Here is an 11,228-nt window from a genome sequence, read left to right on the forward strand (position 1 = left end):
GCAATATACATGCCAAAGTGATAACCCAGGCTGAGAATGCAAAGGGTCTGCTACTTTCTGTTTCTTTATTGTTTGGTTTGTGGTGTGTGTGTGTGTGTGTATGTGTGTGTGTGTTAGGATTTGGTAGGGCATTATGGCTTCTGCAAGCACCCGTCACCCTGCCTTCATTAAACAGGCAGTTTTTAAGGCCCTGCTGCTGATGAGACATGAGCTGTGGGTGGGGATTGCTCCATGTCACTGCCTATTAAGTCAGTGGTGGGACACACCAGAATACATATAGGGTCATGACTAAATGTGGATAATGATGCGTAATCACTGAGGAGTGAGGTGTGAGTGGGTAGCAAGGGCATTTGCTAACTGGTCATATGTTTTAACCTTTGACTGCTTAATCAGCAAGAAAAATACTTTGAAAGAGTGGGAGATGGGGAAAGAGAGTCAGAAAATTTAGAATCGTGAAGGAAATAGAACGAGCAAGGAAAGAGCTGAGAGAAAACAGTGCCACAGAAAACAGGAGAGCAGAGGATTGGTTTCCCTTCTAAATTACAGAGTTGACCTTTGGCCTCTCTTAAGATGAAGTGAAGGATGGGTAGTAAAAGAATGAGTGAACTGGATCTGAATGGGGAAAGAAAAGGCACTGGTAAAGGGAAGTGAAACAGAGAGAGACACCTAGTGGCTGATGGATATTTTACAGAATACCTTTTTTTTTTTTTGCAAGAGAATATTGCTAATGTAACTAGAACTAAGATCATTCGTTACAGAGGCAAGCTTAAACACAGTTTATAGAACATAGCCTTGATTTGACTAGTTTGAACAAATAGCTACAGGAAATACAAAAATTAAATGTTTAGACAAGATATTTATTCTATGCAGGCTACATATAATTTTGTAATTTGTAATTAGAAACAGTAGGAACATACAGCCTGACTTGAATTAGTTCCTACTAAGAGCTGAGCACAATGTCTAGATAGCCCATGTGGTACAAAATACCCTGAAGTCAGCATTATGGAACACATGTTCCTGCTAAAGTATAATGTTGATTATATGCACTTCTGTGAAAATGTCTTACATGACTGCACTTATTGTGGCCAGGTACTGGATGTACTGTGAAACATCTCATGGCATCTCACTCTGACAGAAAATGGGCACAAGATCAGCAGCTGCACACTGCTAAGCGTGAGCTAAGAGAAATTGTGCTCGATATCTGGCATCATCCAATTCATTCAGAAGAGATTGCACCCATGAAACATATTAAAGGTTTAAATATTTCAGCACATTTTATAGAACTTTTTACATTAAAAATATGCTGTAGATAATTGGATTAGGAGGTTGAGTAAGTTCAATGACAATAGCAATTAGAGACAGGTTCCTTTCTGCTCTAATTCACTATATCAAATTTGAAGTGGATTGAATGTACATAAACTAAGCTGACACACTAAACATTCTGAAAGATGGGAGTGATAACATGTCTAAGCCTAGAGACTGTTTTGCTAGGAAAGGGGCTGGTGCACTTCAAATGCAGCAGGATTATCCAGAAACAATGAGTAATGCGTATAGATGTGAAAAATGTTTGAATGTGTCTAACCAGGTGTATGTAAAACTCTGGCCTCAACTGTAAGTACATGAACACAAAGCATATTCACTGCTGCTGTGATGTCAACTGATTAATGTTAGAAATGTTGACTGAGTGCAAATGGCCACAGCTAAAGGGGAAAAAAGCACCCAGCATACAGAGCTTCATATACATAACACTGTATGTCCTTGTTTAGACTTTGCTTCAGTCTGAATCTTGGATATTAGGCATACCATCTAAATGCTCCAACCATGTTGAGGATCATGCCTTTCATCCCTTGTTATGGGTATCTGGTTGTGCATGTCCCAGACACAACCCTTCCAACAAGCCACCTACCATACAAAATCGGCACTACTTTTATAAGAAAAGTTCCTGTTTGATTCAAACTATGAGTTTGTGAAATGGGTTCACACTATGACCCTGTGATCAAATCTACAATTTTATTAAAGTGTCTTTCATGACTGTTCAAACCATCTTCAAATTTCTGCCAAACCTCTCAAACGCTGCTGATTCTTGTCTTCCCATTTCCATTCTTGTCTGCTCAGTGGTGTCTGGGTCTTTGTAGCAGCTCACACTGAACATTATTGTGCAAATAATCCATTTTCAGATGAATTCAACTCACTTAGCCTTACCTTTGACTTACTCTCAAAGCTCTAAGTAGATATTTAAATATGGCTTCTTTAAAACCATTATAATATTTTAGCTGATCTTTCATAAGCTAAAACAAGTCTAATGCATGCTATCCGTTTCCATTATATAGAAATATATTCATGCTAAATATATTTTTAAACATTTCAGAACTCCACCCATTTGATGTTGAAATACATTTCCTAGGTTAAATGAGTGAGAGCAGGTAATTTCCACAAGAGGTACTTTTAAAGTCATAACTGAGACAGATTTCATGATTACATTTGTCAAAAGTTTACATACACTTTAGTGTTGGGTGACATTACATTTTATTTATTTAGTTTGAATCAAATGCTAAGGGTAGCTTTCCACAAGTTTCCCACTAAATTTTGTTAGACAGAACTGGCATAACTTAGGTGTGTGAGCTTCCTTGCTCAAAAACACTTAATTCGGTCCACAGATTCTCTGTTGGATTTTTGATGGCCGTTCCAGTACTACCTTGTCTTTAGTAACCATTTGGACGGAATGTTTAGGGTCATCGTTCTGCTAGAAGACTCAGTTGTAAACTATTTTCTGAAGTGCACAACTTCTGTACATAAACTTTTGATCTACTGGTAAGCTGATATAGCTTTTCAGATATACAGGGAGCTGTTGTTCCTGCTAGCTTTCTCAGCCTCCTGCACTTCCACTAGTGCCTCTGATGTTAAGCTGCAGGGTCATCACATGGTTACCACAATTCCTTGATGTTTCACCTCAGTACTTCTTGTGACATGGCGGTAAAGGGGAACTTCTACCTGCAACCCACTGCAGCTAACCATTCTCTGGATTTATTGCTGTATGTTTATTTATTTTCATGTCAATTATTTGTGGTGCTGTGGTTACTGAAAATGACACTCACTTTTCATTCACTTCTACACTAGTTTTCCAATATTAAATAGGATGCTATGCTATCACAAGTCACAACTAGATAGTTAGTCAGAAGTCTAAACAATTTGATTGATGGATGGCAATAGCAACTTGGTAGTGCTGGGGCTTGAACTGGCAACCTTCTGAGTACTAGTCAATTACCTTAACCACTGAGTCATTACCCCACTGTATGTACTGTAGCAAACTATCTTGCAAAGAAAACTATGCTTATATTTGTCAAATGCACATAAGTGTGCATAACTAATTGCATTTTATTTTCAGACATTTGATTACTAATCACTTTGGCAACAGACCATTCAGTATTAATGCACACAGAGTATTGTGTGCATCTCTACCTACTGTACATACCAATTCTGGTGTGGCATGTGCTAGCTTGAATGGACATGATGCCCCTACTCCTATTGCAGTAGATTCATCATCTTCCACCTGTTCTTTGTTTTTGACTTTGCTTTATGATTTTTGATTGGCTTAAAATTGCCAGCAGACAGGGGAAATGAGGAGGGACAAAGTGCCCGATGTGATTGTATTGAGTGTTCAACCCCCGACACCAAATCAGTCTAAACCAGACATACATCTTAAAAACCAACTGTCCGGATGAAAACCAGACCGATGACAACATTAGCTGGACTGTTGCATTGTAGAGATCGCAGGCTTGCTCAGTGCCAAACCACTGCTGATCTTTTCAAGGGCAGTGCAGTGTGTTAGGCTTGCAAGATTAAAAACCTGAGTGAAGTCTGGGGCAGTTTCCAAATACCCACCCATCTAATCACTTGGTTTATGGCACCCTCCAATGTTGTCCAGCAACCCTGTTGCTCCTGCACGATGGCCCCCACCCTTTGTTCCTCTTGCTCAAACCTGGTTACTTTGGCTGTCACAAGGTCCTTTCTGTCCTTCTTTCTGGCTCTGGACCATAGATAGGTCACACCATCCAAGGCCTTTCTGCCCAATTCAGAGTCTACCCACCATCTGGTGGTGGACTCTATTCACTATCTTCAGCACCTCTTCCTCAGCCCTCTACTTCCTTCCTGATCTCACCATAGCAGCCATGTCTCTTACTGCCCCACTGGTAAAGTCCCTCAAGTCCATCACTTCTCTAGGTTATGTAAGTTAGACAAATTTGTGAATGAAGGTGTCTGGTAGATATGGGGCAGAAATAGTTTGGCTTCTGAATTTTTTATTTGCTTGTGTGTCCTTTATACACAAACAAATATGAAATTCTTAATGTTGGCTGGATGTAAAAGCTGTGTGTTGATTGTGAACCCAAGGAAAGTGTCCTGGGCTCTGTATAAATATAACTTCATTCATTCAAAATACTAAAGTGTATATTTTGGTCATTTATTGCATGTGTGAGATTCTGTGTAGTTGTACTCGAGTATGGATTTTTAACTCATTTATTTACTTTTTTTCCTCCCTTTCAAGATCCCTTAACTTGGTCTTGACCAGTTTAAATGAGTTGTAGTGGTCTTGAAGGTTTTGATGGGAGTTTCTTAATTAAATGTTAAATAAACCTGAATATTGAGTCTGCAATAACCCTGAGAAAATTCATATTGGAACTGAGTGAGGTTCTGATTAATAACAAATATGTTATGTTAAAGGGGATTTTTTTTATCAGTGTAATTTAGGCTGAGTGCTGTACAACCTCTTTTTTGGCTTTGCAGATGAGTATCATAGTTTTAAATCTGATGTGAGTAGCTACTGGAAGCCAGTGAAGGGAACACAGCAGAGAAACAATGTGTCCTTCAGACAATTGAAGATCAGCTGCATTCTGGATCAATGTGTAGAGGTCTGATGACCCATAGAGGAAGACCAGCAATCCTTGAGATATAAAGAGACTGAACAAGTACATGGATAGCTTCCTGTGAGAGAAAGGACCAAATCCTTTGCAAGTTGCAAAGGAGAAATCTTCTTGACTGGGTTAAAGAATGAGCTGAGAATGATACTTGATAATCCAAGGTTGTCCAAGGCTATGTGCAGCTTCAGATGTCAAGACCAGGGAGTTCTCAATGGAAACAGTGATGTCATGTTGAGGAATGGGCATTCCTGGAATAGACAGAAGCTCTGTCTTGCTTGGGCTGAGTGTCAAGTGGTGAGCTCTCATTGATGAAGTGATGTCATTCATGCATAATGAGATACGATGAGTGTTGTGACTTGATGTGCAGCATGTCTGAAGTTGTATGTGTTTTCTTATTCTGTACTGTGTTTCCAGAATGTAGTGCATATGCTGTCCATTTGAATAGTTTTCTGAATTTGTATAGCATTCATGAACGTGTATTGTGTTTGTAAAATGTAGTACTTATGTTGATAAATGTACAGTGCATTTTGATAAATATACTTTGTGTATTTGCAGCACATTTTTTTAATTTGCAGTGAGACAGTGGTTTTTCTCAGGCACTTCTAAATCAACACACAATACTTGACAATAACAATGAAGAAACAGGTTTCTGGAATGTACTTTAAATGTATTTAAAATGTTTTTTATTTTACTTTAAATGTATTTATTTCATTTATATTCAGACTCTTAATTTGGTACTTGGTTAAAACACCTTTAACAGCAATAGCTTCAAATTTTGGGAATGATCCTACAACCTCATTATATATTTATACATTACACATTTCTGTAGGATGTTTCTCTTATTTTTCATGGCAGAATCATATAAGATCAGCCAGATTGGATGGGGAGCATAGGTGCATGGCCATTTGCTGGTTCTGCACAGTTGTTCTATTGGGTTCTGTTAATTCTGGCTGTGCCATTCCAGGACTTCCACAGAATCCCTAAAGCCACCCCTGTTTTCATGATGGTATGCTTAAGGTTGCTTTGTTGAAATGTGAATCTTCACCCCAGCCTGAGATCCTAGACACTCTGCAAAATGTTTTCTCCTAGGAATGTGTTATACTTCCACTCGGAACTGTGAGTAAACTGTCTTTGTGTCATACAACTAGAGGATCTTGCTTCTCATGGTCTGAAAGTTGCTCAGGTGCCTTTTAATGAGGAATGTTTTACATCCGGCCACTCTACTGTACAAGTCTGAATGGTGGAATGCTACCTAGATGGTTGTTCTTCTCTAAGGACCTTATATAAACTGGTGTTTGCTTTTCCTAATTATGTCCAATCAATTAATTAGATATAGGTAGATTACAGTGGGGGACTCTAAATGACTCCAAATTATAAATGTATTTCAAGGACCAGAATACACCAGAGGATTTTAAGGACTCAAAGGTGCACCAGAGGCCAGTTGTCTCTGAAAATGCAACATTTAAATATTTTATTTCTATTAAATTTAGAAAACATTCCAAAAAACAATGTCTGATTTGCCTATGATAGATTGGCATACTATCCAGGGTTGGTCCTTGCCTTGTGCCCTGTACTGCCAGGATAAGCACCGTGCTCCCATGACCCTGAATTGGATTAGGTGGTTTAGAAGAGGAATGAATGAACTTTTGATTTGTTGAATCATCAGTTATCCAATAAACATCTCATCAGCAGCAGTCCTGTGGTTTGATCAGCAACAAGTTTGTGTGTGGGTGACAAGTCTTGCACATTTGGTGTAAATATACATCAATAGTACAAAATGCTGTAATTGTTTATCTATAAAATGCACCTATAAGAAAAATTTACCCAACAAAGTGGTCTGTGTGTGTTTGGATGCCTGACAGGTGTTTCAAATAAAGCAAGCAATGACATAGGTAACAGATGCTTGCAGCTGAAATGATGGTTTATGTCACAGGATTGACTTACAAATTGGTTTTATCTGCACATGAATATTCCCATCTTAACTAATAAAGACCATTAAATTGTCTTATAGCTCCATGTGTTTTGGAGATGACGCTGAGCTTGGTCCATTCTCTGCTAGACTGGCAGCATTATAGTTTAGGATATTCCTATATTTCAAATGAGAGTTGTACATTTTTGAGGTTTGACAGTTGGATTGTCAGTACAGCATCTTCGGTGCCTGGACAAGATAGGTTTGAGCTGTGCTGCCCCATTTACTATCTTAAGGGCATTTATGTTTGGCTTTGACACAAGGTTGTCATTATGATCATGCTTCACAGTTATGCTTAAAATGAAATGGCTTGTTTTATGTCAGGGACACTAAAGCATAATAGACAATTCAAAGGAAGCCAGTAAATGCATTTGGTTTAAAAATCTATAATACACCTCCTAAGGGGAAATGCTCTTTGATGGACCACAGTGAGTGAAAAGTAGGCATAAAGCTTTAGAGCAATTATTTTTTTCCCCCTCTGTCTTGTGTATGGGTGTATGTGAAGTGGTCTCACTTAGAACAGATTACAATGGCCTGCCACTGCTGTCACATAACAAATGAAGATGCATGCAAGAAGAATGCATCCTATTGACTAAACTGTGGAAGTGTTCACTATATCTATATCTATGTCACTATATATTCACTATATTCACTAAACATATCAGGGGAACTATTAGCAAGGTGTTCCTCACTGTGTCTTATGGCAAATGTAGATAGAAAAACAAAACAGAACCTCAACAGATGTTGCATGTATTTTACTGGTTAAAGATTTTATGCATTCTAGCTACAAACAAACTGGACTATTTGTTTTCATAATCGACAGTATTTTCCATAAGTATATGGAAAATATAGTTATATTGTAGCAGTTACCAAGTTATAAATGCCTGAAAATGAAAGCATACTGCATATGGAAAACATAAATTTCCATTTATTTCAGAATTGTCCAGCTGTGGCTCTGCCTTGAGTCTGTCCCTCATTTCCTGCATCTGTGTTTTGTTTGATGTCTTCCTCTGACTTATGGCTAAATTGTGTTTAGGTATATAAAGGCCCTATTGTTCAAGTGCTGCTTTGCAATGTTTGCTCTAAAGCATGTAAGCATCTTTCTGATTTCTGCAAGTCCTGTTTGAGTTCTTTTACTGTGTATTTTACTGCAGTTGTGACTTTGGCCTGTTTGTGTTCTGACTTTGAATTGGGAGTCTCCCAGGAGACTTTGTATAATACCCTGACAAATTATACAAATTATATTAACAAGCAGTTCCCAAAGACATAAAGCATCTGTCCTTTGCATTATTTTGGGTCCTGTTTAGTTTGCTCCATATTTGTCCGATGTAATTGAATCAGGAGCCTGGGCAGGGCAGGGCAAGGAACTACACCTACACTTTTTTATTCATCACATACTGCACAATGTCTAGGTGTTTTTTGCGTTATCCTGCTGAACAAAAACACCCCACCCCTATAGATACATTACAGATGGAATTTCACACCTTTTGTATGTACTACAATAACCACATGGGTTAAGGTTAACACATACTCACCATCTGTTACCAGCAAAGAAATTTAACAATTTAAAATCGAATCGGTTACGATAAACTTTTAATTCAGCAAATCTAATATGCGTCACTGTTGTACCTACCCTAACAAGGGTTCTATTCGAACTTATTCATGGGTTTGTGATAGATTTGTAAATGTGAATTTCTCTCGTCTAACACTACCGGTAGATGGCAGCGTTATACTTTACAGAAAATCATGCTTTTAATTATGCTTACGCGCATTGTGGCTTCGTTGTCATCGCGGGGAGATTCTCCCTCTGATAAAACTCACTGTTCCATTGCACGTTACTGCTGCCGGAGAGGAGTGCAATTTACGTTTCCAAAACAGCAGAGGGCGCAGGCAGACGCGAAAGTCTATGTGAGCAGGATTAAACGTAGAGGTGGTAAGAAAATTCTCCGCAGGACCTTATTCTTGAAACAGATTGTGCGTGGGTAATTCTACGCTGATGTCTTTCAAGGTCATTCATCAGCGTTAAAATTACAGCCAACTCACAAACGAACACTATCTTGTCTGTAGTTATTTTATTTCTGACTTCCTTAATTTGTAAACAGCTGCCTTAAAATTAAACACAAACGCTGCATCCATGATTACTGTGGGCTCACCTATCTAATTCATCTATCTAGATACAAATAGGCATGTCATATTCATTTACAATTTTTGAATGAAATTCTGTGTACTGTAGACCTAGTACAGTAGGAGTAGTGTATAATTTAATCGATTTTCAACCTTCAGTTACTAAACAGGTTATATCTCTTTTAAAGGTTTGCATAACACGTGTATTTAATTATTATTAAGCTTACTTATCCTTGGATGTCGCAATATAACGTAATTACTGCATTCAATAGCTTTCCCATAGAGGAAAACTCTTTAGCTACCAGCTACTGCAGGATCAGTCGTCATCTTCTAACTCAGCATTACATAGCAATGCTTCTCATAAAGTATCTTTGCTGTGTTTTACATTGCTGGTTATTTTTAAATTCATGCATCTAAAGCAAATAATAAACCAAAATAATTCATGCTACCCTCAGTACAAGCAACCAGGGCAAAAAAACAAAACAGGCACAACAGAAGAAACTAGAACAAGAATAATAATAATTTTAAAAAATGTAAAAAAAACAAAAACAAACAAACAAACAAAAAAAAACAAATGTAAAGAGAAATTTGGACATATATATATACAGTGAGAATATATATAGAGGTACTAATGAGTCTATTGTGAGGCAGAACAGTAAGCAAACCTGGAGGGTAGGAACTGGACAGAGTCTCCTGTGCAGAACGCTTCCCTCCAACAGGCTTCCAAAGAGCATGTGGGTGCATCCAGTTTCAGGTTTAAAAATAGTCACAACTGCAAGGATAAAAGAAAACTGCTGGTGGGGTATATTACCCTGCTGCACAGGTATTTTGCCATCTCATTCTGTGTCCCAATGAGGCCTATAGAACAGTTCTTTTTGCCACACCATGCTGCTGTGTGTTTCAGAAATGGTGGATTCTTCCTTTAGGTGGGATTTCAGCTGATCCTATTGACTTCCTAAGCACAGGGGTTTCCCTACAGCAACCAACAAGTTTGGTGGGGAAATGAGAGTGAGGCTGCATCAGGATATCAGGGGAATTATTATTGAATTTCAGCTTTGCTTTGGGCAGTATTCTCTTTTTCTATCTTCCTGCAAGGTCTTCTCTCATCTTTTTTCTCTCCCTCCCTCTCTCCCTGTGGGAAGGCCCTTAGTCTTAGTTACACTTTCTTAAGTTATGTCTTGTTCATTGTGTCTAAAACTGTTTTCATATTCACACTTATAGAAGTGTCATGCCTATTGACTATTTTAATGATGATGACCACCTGAAATTTGTGAATCAGACATGCCTGAAATGAACTGATATCAATATATATATATATATATCTTTTTTTTTTCCTCTGGAGTTGACTACAGATCTTCAGTATTATAGTTGTTTTTCATAATTTTAGGAGATTATCATTGGATAAACGTTTTTATATGTACATATTTATACATGCTTGGTTTTTTTTTTATACATCCAACATCATTAAGAATTTCCTGAGATTAATATGTATATTTGTGAGGTTTTTTTTTCAAAATGGATGGTTCTTTAGCACTTAAACAAACAAGTTATCTAATGTCAGACCTGTAACCTCTTAGGGCTGGCTGCCATCTTAATAGCAGGCAGCAGCCCAAACCCCCTCTGCTTTTTGCTCTTTCCTCTGTCTTTGTGCATTTCTTGTTGCCTTCTATCTTTCACCATCAAATATGAATACATTACTTGACATTTCACTCGCTCATACACACAGGAACATCTGACTGGTCCTTTCTTTTTGATTCATTTTCCTGATCTTCAGCATTTTACCATCTCAGCCTATTCATCTTGGTCTCGCCCTCACTCACTTACTCTTTCTGTTTCTGCTTCTACCTCACATCTCTTGTTTTCTATCAGTCATAGCCCCCCTATCTCCCAACCCCCAAACCCCCACCCCTATTTCCCTAGCGACCAATGTAGTGGTGGCATCGATAAGCCATCTCCATGGAAACAGCCCAGCAACAGGCTAGCTCATTGCAGCCAATGGGAGTGTTCTGTGACTTAGGTTTTCCTCCAATTGTTTTGGTAGGATTGGTGAGCCAGGCCTGCCAAGGTAAATGTGTATATGCACAGAAAAGTACAAGCACACATTTGCTTGATTGTATGGGTAGTCCCTTTCTCTCTCTTGCTCTCTCACTCTCTCTTACTCTCATACACTGATCTACACACACATATCTCACCAATGCTTCAGAACCTTTTTCACTTTC

The sequence above is a fragment of the Electrophorus electricus genome, chromosome 2, assembly GCF_041902795.1.
Source record: "Electrophorus electricus isolate QZ-2024a chromosome 2, ASM4190279v1, whole genome shotgun sequence".
Classification (NCBI taxonomy): Eukaryota; Metazoa; Chordata; class Actinopteri; order Gymnotiformes; family Gymnotidae; genus Electrophorus; species Electrophorus electricus.